This window comes from Tachypleus tridentatus, chromosome 9 (genome assembly GCF_004210375.1).
Source record: "Tachypleus tridentatus isolate NWPU-2018 chromosome 9, ASM421037v1, whole genome shotgun sequence".
NCBI classification, from domain to species: domain Eukaryota; kingdom Metazoa; phylum Arthropoda; class Merostomata; order Xiphosura; family Limulidae; genus Tachypleus; species Tachypleus tridentatus.
In genome coordinates this window covers 321973-337406 of record NC_134833.1, presented here as the reverse complement: position 1 = coordinate 337406, position 15434 = coordinate 321973, and the positions used below count along the sequence as shown (strand labels likewise).

The 15434-nt window shown below is 31.9% G+C and overlaps 3 non-coding genes across 3 annotated transcripts; all 3 read left to right on the top strand.

Annotated features, from left to right (window-relative positions):
- The first annotated feature begins 145 nt into the window (after positions 1–145).
- TRNAR-CCU (transfer RNA arginine (anticodon CCU)) lies at positions 146–218 on the top strand. The gene has a single exon. It is a non-coding gene; the product is annotated as a tRNA-Arg (tRNA).
- A 3881-nt stretch (positions 219–4099) lies between these two features.
- Positions 4100–4172, top strand: TRNAR-CCU (transfer RNA arginine (anticodon CCU)). Its single transcript has one exon. It is a non-coding gene; the product is annotated as a tRNA-Arg (tRNA).
- Positions 4173–8054: 3882 nt separating this feature from the next.
- On the top strand, positions 8055–8127 carry TRNAR-CCU (transfer RNA arginine (anticodon CCU)). The gene has a single exon. It is a non-coding gene; the product is annotated as a tRNA-Arg (tRNA).
- Positions 8128–15434: the final 7307 nt, after the last annotated feature.

Here is a 15434-nt window from a genome sequence, read left to right as displayed (position 1 = left end):
GACAGAATATATTTTGTCTAAGATTAATATTCCATGTTCAATATTCTATAATTATAAAGTAAAGGCAACATAAATTATAAAATGTAAGAATGTCGTATACAATTGAGAATTACCATCAGTGTATTAAGGGATAATAATTAAACACGTCCTCGTGGCCTAATGGATAAGGCGTCGGTCTCCTAAACCGAAGACTGCGGGTTCGAGTCCCGCCGAGGATAAGAGTAGAGTGCAACCCAGAATTATTTAATTATTTTTAAAGCTGATGAAAGAAGCTTTCTTCACATGACATTTTTCTCCACTGCTGGTATAAAACCCGCTTGAAGAAAACGCAATATACGGACCTTCACTGCGTTATATTCTGTACATGTTCAGGGAGGGCCGAACGTGTACATACATAAATCCACTTCAATCTATAAATTGTGTCTCTCCTACACTATAATTTTATTTCAAAATGCTTCGAGTTATGGTTTTCATTATAGTAATGGAATATTGTAAGTGTTCAAGAGTCTCTAAAGTGTGCAAATTGATAAAATAGCATTTTAAATTTTGATTTAAACAAATTTTTGAAATATTGTTTATTGTTGAAACTTCAACAGTAATATAAATAAAGGACAAACAACCTTTTTTATTTCTTCAATTTTTCTACGTTCATTTTAAATGTACATATCTTTATGTACGTTCTTTATTAAATTTTTTTTTAGAATATTTCCTCAATCATTTAAATTTTTCAAATTACTATTAACGTATTTTTGAATTGTATCTTTTTCCTACATCATGTTGCATCGTATTATATCCGATTAATTTACAATAAACTCAATATAACGAACGGGTTATGTTAATATACCGTTAGTGTTCCATTTCAAATCCTTTTGGGAAATAATTTCCTTAAACAAAGTAACCTGTATTATTTTATAGGAGGATTCAAATAATAACAGTTGTTTTGTAACCTTTCACGTCAACATGTGACCGTTTTATGCATCTCGGCTACACCACCTATAAAATAAATTGAATATTAAAATCATATAAAAATCATAAAGTCAGCATTAATTATTCGTATAGTTGTCAACGTTTCACTTAAACTCATTCAAATTTCGTGCATATACAACTTTCGAATGCAACGAATTCTATTAATTATTATGTCAAACCTTACAAACAATTCAATGTATTTTAAAAGTAGAAGAATAAAGTTGAACATCATATTCCAAATATGGACTAATCAGTGACCTATATGACAGATTATAAACTTTAACCATTGCATTGAATATTTCTGTAAATACAACCTAAAATCCACCGCAACAGTGCACTGCAAGGACGCCTTTAGAAACTAGTGGAACACTTCTATGGTTAATAATAATTGAATATTTCTCTACTAACAACCTAAAATCTTGTTTGCTTTATCACCAGCAATTGTGCATAACATTGATGACTTTAGAAACTAATCGAACACTGCTATGATTAATAATAATTGAATATTTATCTTAATACAACGTAAGATCTTGTTTGCTTTACTACTAGCAACAGTACATCGCGTGGACGGCTTTAAAACTAATCGAACACTGCTAAGGTTAATAATAATTGAATATTTCTGTAAAGTCAATGTAAAATCATATTTGCCTAAATTCTAGCAACAGTACATCAATTGGGCGGCTTCAGAAAATAATGAAACACTGTTAATGTTAATCTCGTTTAAATCATACGTTTGATTCAAATTATCATAACCACAAAATCTTTGTTTTACATTTATTATAACTGAAAACCATCTACCATGTATTTGGTTCATTCCCTACATGATCTAAATCCTTTTGAAATCAGCAGCATACTTTGAACAGCTTGCAAAACACAAGACCATCATATCATCTGTGAATTTAAGTGTGTTTTTTCCAATTTATTCATTTATATCTTTGACGTAAATCAAAACAGTACAAAGATCCTAAGACACGTTTGTTAGTTATTCACTTGTGACACAACTATCGTTTCAATAAACTTCTCTATAAAATCACTTTTAGTTCTTTCATTCAGCCGTTCTTCTATCCAATTTGCTAATTTCTACCTCAAACCTATAGATATAATTTCTACCAGCCCCTCACATGGCATTTTTTGTTAACCAAGTCAGAATAAATGCAGTTATCTTGCTTTCCATCTGTTACGTTTATCAGATATTCAAGATGTGGAATGCTGCTTAAATTTTGTTCAGTAAAAATAGATTTTAAAAAATTAACAATCCGAACATCTCGTAACTATCAAATAACTTGAGTATTTAAAGAATCGTCATTAAACATTTTCTATATTCATACAGTATCTCAGAAATGGAATCAGTAGACCTTCTCACAACAAGTAATTCTTGTTGCATTCCACCAAATTTGATTTTTTCTAATTTTTAACCAAATTATCTTTATTCTTCATTCTTTGAGACATTGAACTTTGTAGATCAATGATCAGTTGTACCAAGATATTCCTCAATCATTTCTATATTTGAAGTTAACACTGAGGCCAAAATACCATTATTTCTTGAAGATTCCAAACTAATAGGTGAGCATATCCATCTTTAACAGTTTCCAAAATATTTCTCCCTCCTTGTTTCACTCTAGCATTTCCAAATCGATATTTTTAAATTAAAATTATTCATAATTACGACTTCATTAACAGCTAAGCTCTTGATCTCAATGTAAAGATTCTACCTAATTTCATCAGTATCATCTGTTGATCTCGAACAAATTTACTTTTCCCTTTATGGCTGAAACCCAAACGGATTCAACGTCATCCCTATCGTCTTTGATATTTTCTTCTTTAACACGATGTAACTCACATTTCCTCTTTTAAATTCTATCCGTATTAAGTAGCCTGTAACACAATATTCCAAAGCAACTTCTGTCATCAAAACCATCAGTTGTTAACAGTGTTTCAGTTGTTCTTATTATATCAAAACCCTCCAATCCCACTCGTACTGTACAGTCATCTATTTTATTTCTGATATTTCTAATCTATGAATAATAACAATAAAGCTTATTCTTATAATTACTTATATATTCATTTCCTTTGCTGAGCATTTGTCGGCCTCTTATTGTTTCCACATTTAGTTTTTCATTGCTCTCACTACTGTTTAGCCGTATTTTAAAACAACACATTGAGCCGAGTTAACAGAGATATGAAACATAGCAGCACATGTCCATTTTAAATGTAAAATTTCATTCCTGAAAACGCGTTTCTTCCTCCGAACTGATCCCATAAAACACACCAGCAAACTCACTCATTTTACCCACTATTCTTAACCCAGCTTTCATTCCTAGAGACGTACTTACGACTTTATCCCAACAGTTACTTCTGGACAGTATCACCAACACAATAAAATGTGGCCTTTTTCCTCTTTTGGTTTCAACAATCCTTTCTACTTTTGATTACGTTCTATGACCTAAGTAACTAGTTTTACATGTACCACAATACCTGTATATCACCAAGTCCCCTTTGTTATATCTTCTGTTCTGTCAGTTATAGTCCTCCATCTGTACAGCGTAATGTCTTCGGTCTTATGTTGGAAGAAACGGTGTTTCCGTTACCAAAGCACTGATAGCCCTCGTGTAGCTATGTAATTTACAAGAAAAATTGTCTGTTATATATCTTCCCCCTGTGTACCATAACATGAAATTTTGTCTCTATATTTTCCCCTCAGACTATTCTGTCCACAAGTCTTGTCAATGAGTCACCTTTCATTATCACCGTCTTATCATCCACGCGCTACTGTGACCCTCATTTGTTTTCTTTCTTCTTCCCTCCAATTGTTACTCATCTACAGAAGTTGAAATCTGTTGCTCAACAGAATAGGGTCATTACTATAACATTAATTAATTTTAGCCTTAATAGTACTCTTTCTACATCCTGAAAGTGAATGCCAGCTGAACTGCTCCTTGCATATAATAGTTCAAGCTGCTCCTGAAATGTGAACTGGAACAAATTTATGACAGAATATATTTTGTCTAAGATTAATATTCCATGTTCAATATTCTATAATTATAAAGTAAAGGCAACATAAATTATAAAATGTAAGAATGTCGTATACAATTGAGAATTACCATCAGTGTATTAAGGGATAATAATTAAACACGTCCTCGTGGCCTAATGGATAAGGCGTCGGTCTCCTAAACCGAAGACTGCGGGTTCGAGTCCCGCCGAGGATAAGAGTAGAGTGCAACCCAGAATTATTTAATTATTTTTAAAGCTGATGAAAGAAGCTTTCTTCACATGACATTTTTCTCCACTGCTGGTATAAAACCCGCTTGAAGAAAACGCAATATACGGACCTTCACTGCGTTATATTCTGTACATGTTCAGGAGGGCCGAACGTGTACATACATAAATCCACTTCAATCTATAAATTGTGTCTCTCCTACACTATAATTTTATTTCAAAATGCTTCGAGTTATGGTTTTCATTATAGTAATGGAATATTGTAAGTGTTCAAGAGTCTCTAAAGTGTGCAAATTGATAAAATAGCATTTTAAATTTTGATTTAAACAAATTTTGGAAATATTGTTTATTGTTGAAACTTCAACAGTAATATAAATAAAGGACAAACAACCTTTTTTATTTCTTCAATTTTTCTACGTTCATTTTAAATGTACATATCTTTATGTACGTTCTTTATTAAATTTTTTTTTAGAATATTTCCTCAATCATTTAAATTTTTCAAATTACTATTAACGTATTTTTGAATTGTATCTTTTTTCCTACATCATGTTGCATCGTATTATATCCGATTAATTTACAATAAACTCAATATAACGAACGGGTTATGTTAATATACCGTTAGTGTTCCATTTCAAATCCTTTTGGGAAATAATTTCCTTAAACAAAGTAACCTGTATTATTTTATAGGAGGATTCAAATAATAACAGTTGTTTTGTAACCTTTCACGTCAACATGTGACCGTTTTATGCATCTCGGCTACACCACCTATAAAATAAATTGAATATTAAAATCATATAAAAATCATAAAGTCAGCATTAATTATTCGTATAGTTGTCAACGTTTCACTTAAACTCATTCAAATTTCGTGCATATACAACTTTCGAATGCAACGAATTCTATTAATTATTATGTCAAACCTTACAAACAATTCAATGTATTTTAAAAGTAGAAGAATAAAGTTGAACATCATATTCCAAATATGGACTAATCAGTGACCTATATGACAGATTATAAACTTTAACCATTGCATTGAATATTTCTGTAAATACAACCTAAAATCCACCGCAACAGTGCACTGCAAGGACGCCTTTAGAAACTAGTGGAACACTTCTATGGTTAATAATAATTGAATATTTCTCTACTAACAACCTAAAATCTTGTTTGCTTTATCACCAGCAATTGTGCATAACATTGATGACTTTAGAAACTAATCGAACACTGCTATGATTAATAATAATTGAATATTTATCTTAATACAACGTAAGATCTTGTTTGCTTTACTACTAGCAACAGTACATCGCGTGGACGGCTTTAAAACTAATCGAACACTGCTAAGGTTAATAATAATTGAATATTTCTGTAAAGTCAATGTAAAATCATATTTGCCTAAATTCTAGCAACAGTACATCAATTGGGCGGCTTCAGAAAATAATGAAACACTGTTAATGTTAATCTCGTTTAAATCATACGTTTGATTCAAATTATCATAACCACAAAATCTTTGTTTTACATTTATTATAACTGAAAACCATCTACCATGTATTTGGTTCATTCCCTACATGATCTAAATCCTTTGAAATCAGCAGCATACTTTGAACAGCTTGCAAAACACAAGACCATCATATCATCTGTGAATTTAAGTGTGTTTTTTCCAATTTATTCATTTATATCTTTGACGTAAATCAAAACAGTACAAAGATCCTAAGACACGTTTGTTAGTTATTCACTTGTGACACAACTATCGTTTCAATAAACTTCTCTATAAAATCACTTTTAGTTCTTTCATTCAGCCGTTCTTCTATCCAATTTGCTAATTTCTACCTCAAACCTATAGATATAATTTCTACCAGCCCCTCACATGGCATTTTTTTGTTAACCAAGTCAGAATAAATGCAGTTATCTTGCTTTCCATCTGTTACGTTTATCAGATATTCAAGATGTGGAATGCTGCTTAAATTTTGTTCAGTAAAAATAGATTTTAAAAAATTAACAATCCGAACATCTCGTAACTATCAAATAACTTGAGTATTTAAAGAATCGTCATTAAACATTTTCTATATTCATACAGTATCTCAGAAATGGAATCAGTAGACCTTCTCACAACAAGTAATTCTTGTTGCATTCCACCAAATTTGATTTTTTCTAATTTTTAACCAAATTATCTTTATTCTTCATTCTTTGAGACATTGAACTTTGTAGATCAATGATCAGTTGTACCAAGATATTCCTCAATCATTTCTATATTTGAAGTTAACACTGAGGCCAAAATACCATTATTTCTTGAAGATTCCAAACTAATAGGTGAGCATATCCATCTTTAACAGTTTCCAAAATATTTCTCCCTCCTTGTTTCACTCTAGCATTTCCAAATCGATATTTTTAAATTAAAATTATTCATAATTACGACTTCATTAACAGCTAAGCTCTTGATCTCAATGTAAAGATTCTACCTAATTTCATCAGTATCATCTGTTGATCTCGAACAAATTTACTTTTCCCTTTATGGCTGAAACCCAAACGGATTCAACGTCATCCCTATCGTCTTTGATATTTTCTTCTTTAACACGATGTAACTCACATTTCCTCTTTAAATTCTATCCGTATTAAGTAGCCTGTAACACAATATTCCAAAGCAACTTCTGTCATCAAAACCATCAGTTGTTAACAGTGTTTCAGTTGTTCTTATTATATCAAAACCCTCCAATCCCACTCGTACTGTACAGTCATCTATTTTATTTCTGATATTTCTAATCTATGAATAATAACAATAAAGCTTATTCTTATAATTACTTATATATTCATTTCCTTTGCTGAGCATTTGTCGGCCTCTTATTGTTTCCACATTTAGTTTTCATTGCTCTCACTACTGTTTAGCCGTATTTTAAAACAACACATTGAGCCGAGTTAACAGAGATATGAAACATAGCAGCACATGTCCATTTTAAATGTAAAATTTCATTCCTGAAAACGCGTTTCTTCCTCCGAACTGATCCCATAAAACACACCAGCAAACTCACTCATTTTTACCCACTATTCTTAACCCAGCTTTCATTCCTAGAGACGTACTTACGACTTTATCCCAACAGTTACTTCTGGACAGTATCACCAACACAATAAAAATGTGGCCTTTTTCCTCTTTTGGTTTCAACAATCCTTTCTACTTTTTGATTACGTTCTATGACCTAAGTAACTAGTTTTACATGTACCACAATACCTGTATATCACCAAGTCCCCTTTGTTATATCTTCTGTTCTGTCAGTTATAGTCCTCCATCTGTACAGCGTAATGTCTTCGGTCTTATGTTGGAAGAAACGGTGTTTCCGTTACCAAAGCACTGATAGCCCTCGTGTAGCTATGTAATTTACAAGAAAAATTGTCTGTTATATATCTTCCCCCTGTGTACCATAACATGAAATTTTGTCTCTATATTTTCCCCTCAGACTATTCTGTCCACAAGTCTTGTCAATGAGTCACCTTTCATTATCACCGTCTTATCATCCACGCGCTACTGTGACCCTCATTTGTTTTCTTTCTTCTTCCCTCCAATTGTTACTCATCTACAGAAGTTGAAATCTGTTGCTCAACAGAATAGGGTCATTACTATAATATTAATTAAGTTTAGCCTTAATAGTACTCTTTCTACATCCTGAAAGTGAATGCAAGCTGAACTGCTCCTTGCATATAATAGTTCAAGCTGCTCCTGAAATGTGAACTGGAACAAATTTATGACAGAATATATTTTGTCTAAGATTAATATTCCATGTTCAATATTCTATAATTATAAAGTAAAGGCAACATAAATTATAAAATGTAAGAATGTCGTATACAATTGAGAATTACCATCAGTGTATTAAGGGATAATAATTAAACACGTCCTCGTGGCCTAATGGATAAGGCGTCGGTCTCCTAAACCGAAGACTGCGGGTTCGAGTCCCGCCGAGGATAAGAGTAGAGTGCAACCCAGAATTATTTAATTATTTTTAAAGCTGATGAAAGAAGCTTTCTTCACATGACATTTTTCTCCACTGCTGGTATAAAACCCGCTTGAAGAAAACGCAATATACGGACCTTCACTGCGTTATATTCTGTACATGTTCAGGGAGGGCCGAACGTGTACATACATAAATCCACTTCAATCTATAAATTGTGTCTCTCCTACACTATAATTTTATTTCAAAATGCTTCGAGTTATGGTTTTCATTATAGTAATGGAATATTGTAAGTGTTCAAGAGTCTCTAAAGTGTGCAAATTGATAAAAATAGCATTTTAAATTTTGATTTAAACAAATTTTGAAATATTGTTTATTGTTGAAACTTCAACAGTAATATAAATAAAGGACAAACAACCTTTTTATTTCTTCAATTTTTCTACGTTCATTTTAAATGTACATATCTTTATGTACGTTCTTTATTAAATTTTTTTTAGAATATTTCCTCAATCATTTAAATTTTTCAAATTACTATTAACGTATTTTTGAATTGTATTCTTTTTCCTACATCATGTTGCATCGTATTATATCCGATTAATTTACAATAAACTCAATATAACGAACGGGTTATGTTAATATACCGTTAGTGTTCCATTTCAAATCCTTTTGGGAAATAATTTCCTTAAACAAAGTAACCTGTATTATTTTATAGGAGGATTCAAATAATAACAGTTGTTTTGTAACCTTTCACGTCAACATGTGACCGTTTTATGCATCTCGGCTACACCACCTATAAAATAAATTGAATATTAAAATCATATAAAAATCATAAAGTCAGCATTAATTATTCGTATAGTTGTCAACGTTTCTCTTAAACTCATTCAAATTTCGTGCATATACAACTTTCGAATGCAACGAATTCTATTAATTATTATGTCAAACCTTACAAACAATTCAATGTATTTTAAAAGTAGAAGAATAAAGTTGAACATCATATTCCAAATATGGACTAATCAGTGACCTATATGACAGATTATAAACTTTTAACCATTGCATTGAATATTTCTGTAAATACAACCTAAAATCCACCGCAACAGTGCACTGCAAGGACGCCTTTAGAAACTAGTGGAACACTTCTATGGTTAATAATAATTGAATATTTCTCTACTAACAACCTAAAATCTTGTTTGCTTTATCACCAGCAATTGTGCATAACATTGATGACTTTAGAAACTAATCGAACACTGCTATGATTAATAATAATTGAATATTTATCTTAATACAACGTAAGATCTTGTTTGTTTTACTACTAGCAACAGTACATCGCGTGGACGGCTTTAAAAACTAATCGAACACTGCTAAGGTTAATAATAATTGAATATTTCTGTAAAGTCAATGTAAAATCATATTTGCCTAAATTCTAGCAACAGTACATCAATTGGGCGGCTTCAGAAAATAATGAAACACTGTTAATGTTAATCTCGTTTAAATCATACGTTTGATTCAAATTATCATAACCACAAAATCTTTGTTTTACATTTATTATAACTGAAAACCATCTACCATGTATTTGGTTCATTCCCTACATGATCTAAATCCTTTTGAAATCAGCAGCATACTTTGAACAGCTTGCAAAACACAAGACCATCATATCATCTGTGAATTTAAGTGTGTTTTTTCCAATTTATTCATTTATATCTTTGACGTAAATCAAAACAGTACAAAGATCCTAAGACACGTTTGTTAGTTATTCACTTGTGACACAACTATCGTTTCAATAAACTTCTCTATAAAATCACTTTTAGTTCTTTCATTCAGCCGTTCTTCTATCCAATTTGCTAATTTCTACCTCAAACCTGTAGATATAATTTCTACCAGCCCCTCACATGGCATTTTTTGTTAACCAAGTCAGAATAAATGCAGTTATCTTGCTTTCCATCTGTTACGTTTATCAGATATTCAAGATGTGGAATGCTGCTTAAATTTTGTTCAGTAAAAATAGATTTTAAAAAATTAACAATCCGAACATCTCGTAACTATCAAATAACTTGAGTATTTAAAGAATCGTCATTAAACATTTTCTATATTCATACAGTATCTCAGAAATGGAATCAGTAGACCTTCTCACAACAAGTAATTCTTGTTGCATTCCACCAAATTTGATTTTTTTCTAATTTTTAACCAAATTATCTTTATTCTTCATTCTTTGAGACATTGAACTTTGTAGATCAATGATCAGTTGTACCAAGATATTCCTCAATCATTTCTATATTTGAAGTTAACACTGAGGCCAAAATACCATTATTTCTTGAAGGTTCCAAACTAATAGGTGAGCATATCCATCTTTAACAGTTTCCAAAATATTTCTCCCTCCTTGTTTCACTCTAGCATTTCCAAATCGATATTTTTAAATTAAAATTATTCATAATTACGACTTCATTAACAGCTAAGCTCTTGATCTCAATGTAAAGATTCTACCTAATTTCATCAGTATCATCTGTTGATCTCGAACAAATTTACTTTTCCCTTTATGGCTGAAACCCAAACGGATTCAACGTCATCCCTATCGTCTTTGATATTTTCTTCTTTAACACGATGTAACTCACATTTCCTCTTTTAAATTCTATCCGTATTAAGTAGCCTGTAACACAATATTCCAAAGCAACTTCTGTCATCAAAACCATCAGTTTTTAACAGTGTTTCAGTTTTTCTTATTATATCAGATTATGAACTTTTAACCATTGTATTGAATATTTCTGTAAATACAACCTAAAATCCTGTTGGCTTTTCCACCAGCATTTATATCCACTCGTTGAAACCCAAATGGATTCAACTTAGTCGGTTCAAAAATTTATAATGTTTAAATATGATATTCAACATGTTCTGTCTGTATTTGAAAAGTATCATCTATAGGAAAAAAAAAACAATTTTTCTTTATTAATCCACGAAAATGTCTCGATTATTAGAACAGCACATCAACTTTTAGAAATATTTGAAAAGAAAGAACATGATCATGGCTACAGACTCTAAGGAAAAATTTTATTAAAACATTCTATTAATCTCAGGTCTAAATAGTATATACCAGAATATCGAATTTTGTAACTTAAGTTTATTTGTTAATTTAAATAAGTTTTTTAGCTTTCTTTTTAGAGAAAATGTGAAAATTTGTTAGAATAAAGATCTTAATTAAAAATTCAAATGAAAATGAAACTTCTTTTCTACTTTTTGGAAACACATTCTGTGTCTATTTGAAAAATATATGTATATATAACAAGCAGAGCTTTCCTTTAGCCACATTTATTCCATAAGATATGACAGAAAGCATATTTCACATATGTACACACACTCACACATCACAAGTCATAAACCAAATTAAAATGTTTTCTGAAGACAACATGTTGAAGTTTTTAGTAGAAAATAGTTACTAGTTATGTTCAAGATATTTTACACAATTGATGTAGTTAATATTTTGTGGCATGAATGATACTTAAGCAATGATACAGAAGACTGTTTAAAGAAATCAGTAAAAAACTATGAAAGACACTGAGATTACACCAGGCATAATCTATCTGAAAAATCTGTTTGACTATTACAAAGACCATTACTATTGGCAAAGGCAATCTTTTTTTCCACAAAAGTATATCCATCTTAAAGTACAAAGTTCTTTAGTAAAATCACAAGAATTATTTCTTTTACACATGATAATACACATGAAAATTAGCATATCAAGTTAAACCCATACAAAACACAAGGATAATATTTCCATGTTATTACATCCATCACTTCAAACTGTCACCCTGTTCCAAGCATAATTTCTCCAAATTTCTTCCAGTGAGCATCTCGTTTGAAGGGTAACAGGACCTGTCACAGAAGGTAAATAAATAGCATGTGGAAATGGAATTCTGAAGGCTGGATGACGTCAATTCTAAAACATCACACCTTTTCACTGATGCAACTTAGTGTCGTACTATTATACATGTCCACTGACAAACTTCCTAACACTTATATGGAAAACTATTAATAGATGACAATAGTAACACAAAAATAAAAATATTTTGACACTCATTCACTTTGATAAATGTTATTTTCATTCTAAATGAAGTGATAATAAAACAATGAAATATAAACCCTTGGTCTGACCTTCACCAAAATTTGACAGAAACTTAAAAAACAACCTAAATATAAACACTATTTCAATATATTCATTTACAGTCAATCTGGATACAAGTATAACTTACATTATCACAGACAGTGACAGTATAAGTAACTGGTATTAACTGATGAGTCTGGACACAAGTATAACTTACATTATCACAGACAGCATACAGTTACGACAGAAAGTGTTCATACCCCTGCATACCCAACTTACATTATCACAGACAGTATAACTAACTGGTCTTAACTGATGAATCTGGACACCAGTATAACTGACATTATCACAGACAGTATAAGTAACTGGTATTAACTGATGAGTCTGGACACAAGTATAACTTACATTATCACAGACAGCATACAGTTAGGACAGAAAGTGTTCATACCCCTGCATCCCAAATGGTTTTGCTCATAACTTAAAAAAAGTATCATGAGTAGGCTAATAGAAATATACTATATTATAAATATTATATTAACACACATCTATATACATTTTATGTAAATTAAACGACAAATAAACTGTTTATAAACAAATAACCAAAAATAGGAGGAGCAGAAAGTGTTCATACAGTTAGAAGGTGTGAAAAAATTGATATTCCCATAAAAAAGTTTCAGTTTGGCAAATAAACTATATTATACCATTCCAGAACTAGACACTGGGTTCATAATTATTGAATTTAGCCAGTAAAAAATGTACTCACAATTTAGCACCGCTTTCGCTCATTATCTGCTTGGTCATCATGGCAAACAGGAAACAACTGTCCAGTGATTTATAAAAATGAATTATTGTAAAATACAAGCCTCAGATATATCTCTCTCTCGCATTGCTACACAACTTAATGTGCCTAAATCTACTGTTCAAAGCATAATTGCCAAGTTTAAGCTTACAGAATCAACTGCTAACCTCCTTTGTTCTGGATGCTCCACCAAAATTCCAGAGAGAACCAAGAGGAAGGTTCTCAGATAAGTTAGTAGGAACCCTCATTTAACACATAATGACATACACAAACTGGTAAGGGAAGCTGTGGTTGAAGTAAGTACCTCTACAGTTACAAACATGTTACACTCTTCTGGGTTCAAGCATGCCGTCCTCGTAGAAACGCCATACGTAACACCTGTTCATGTAGAAGCATGATTGAAGTATGCAAGAAAGCATGTAGATAAACCCTTTACCTATTGGAAGAGTATTCTTTGGTCAGGCGAGACTAAAATCGAGCTTTTCGGCCACAATGATGTTCGCTATATTTTTCGTAAGAAGGGGGAATGAAATCTTCCAAAGAACACCATTCCTACAATTAAACACGGAGGTGGCTCGATCATGCTATGGGGTTCCTTCAGCTCTTCTGGTGTAGGCAGCCTTCACCACATCAACAGAATCAAGAAAAAGAAGAATACATTGATATATTAGGCACTTATATCAAGAATGATGCTCGGAACTTGCAGCTTTTAAATTTTCCAGCACAACACGCTCTAAGCACACATTCAAATATGTGCAATCCTAGTTACAGAGGAACCATATAAGCGTTCTAGAGTGGCCATTCCAGTCACCCGATCTCAACCCAATTGAAAATGTTTGGCATCAGTTGAAGACCAGGGTTCATCAGCATCATACAAAAAACTTAGAAGAGTTGGAGGCCCTCTGTAAAGAAGAATGGGAGAAAATACCAGTCGAGTGCTGTCAAACAATCATGGAGGGCTAATGAAGAGAGATTGCACCAAGTAATTCACTTGAAAGGCTACACAACTAACCATTAGAAGTAGATGCACAAACACTTTCTGCTCTCCTATGTTTGGTTATTTGTTTATAAACAGTTTATTTGTGATTCAATTTACATAAAAATTTATGTGGATGTGTGTTAGTATAATATTTATAATATATTATACTTCTATTAGCCTACGCCTGATACTTAAATTATGAGCAAAAAAACAACTCAGGTTGCAGGGTAATGTAACACTTTTGTCATAACTGTAAGTAACTGGTATTAACTGATGAGTCTGGACACAAGTATAACTTAACATTATCACAGACAATATAACTAACTGGTACGAACTGATGAATCTGGACACAAGTATAACTTACATTAGCATTGACAGTACAACTAACTGGTATTAACTGATGAGTCTGGACACAAGGACAACTGACATTATCACAGACAGTATAAGTAACTGGTATTAACTGATGAGTCTGGACACAAGTATAACTTACATTATCACAGACAGTATAAGTAACTGGTGATTAACTGGGATGAGTCTGGACACAAGTATAACTTACATTATCACAGACAGTACCAACTAACTGGTATTAACTGATGAGTCTGGACACAAGTATAAACTTTACATTATCACAGACAGTACAACTAACTGGTATTAACTGATGAGTCTGGACACAAGTTATAACTTACATTATCACAGACAGTATAAGTAACTGGTATTAACTGATGAGTCTGGACACAAGTATAACTTACATTATCACAGACAGTATAAGTAACTGGTATTAACTGATGAGTCTGGACACAAGTATAACTTACATTATCACAGACAAGTACAACTAACTGGTATTAACTGATGAGTCTGGACACAAGTATAACTCTACATATCATCACAAACAGTATAAGTAACTGGTATTAACTGATGAGTCTGGACACAAGTATAACTTACATTATCACAGACAGTACAAGTAACTGGTATTAACTGATGAGTCTGGACACAAGTATAACTTACATTATCACAGACAGTACAACTAACTGGTATCAACTGATGAGTCTGGACACAGAGTATAATTTCGTTATCACAAACAGTATAATAACTGGTATTAACTGATGAGTCTGGACACAAGTATAACTTACATTATCACAGACAGGTATAATTAACTGGTATTAACTGATGAGTCTGGACACAAGTATAACTTACATTATCACAGACAGTATAAGTAACTGGTATCAACTGATGAGTCTGGACACAAAGTATAACTTACATTATCACACACAATATAACTAACTGGTATTAACTGATGAGTCTGGACACAAGTATAACTTACATTATCACAGACAGCGTAATTATCTGGTATTAACTGATGAGTCTGGACACAAGTATAACTTACATTATCACAGTAGACAGTAAACAACTGGTATTAACTGATGAGTCTGGACACAAGTATAACTTACATTATCA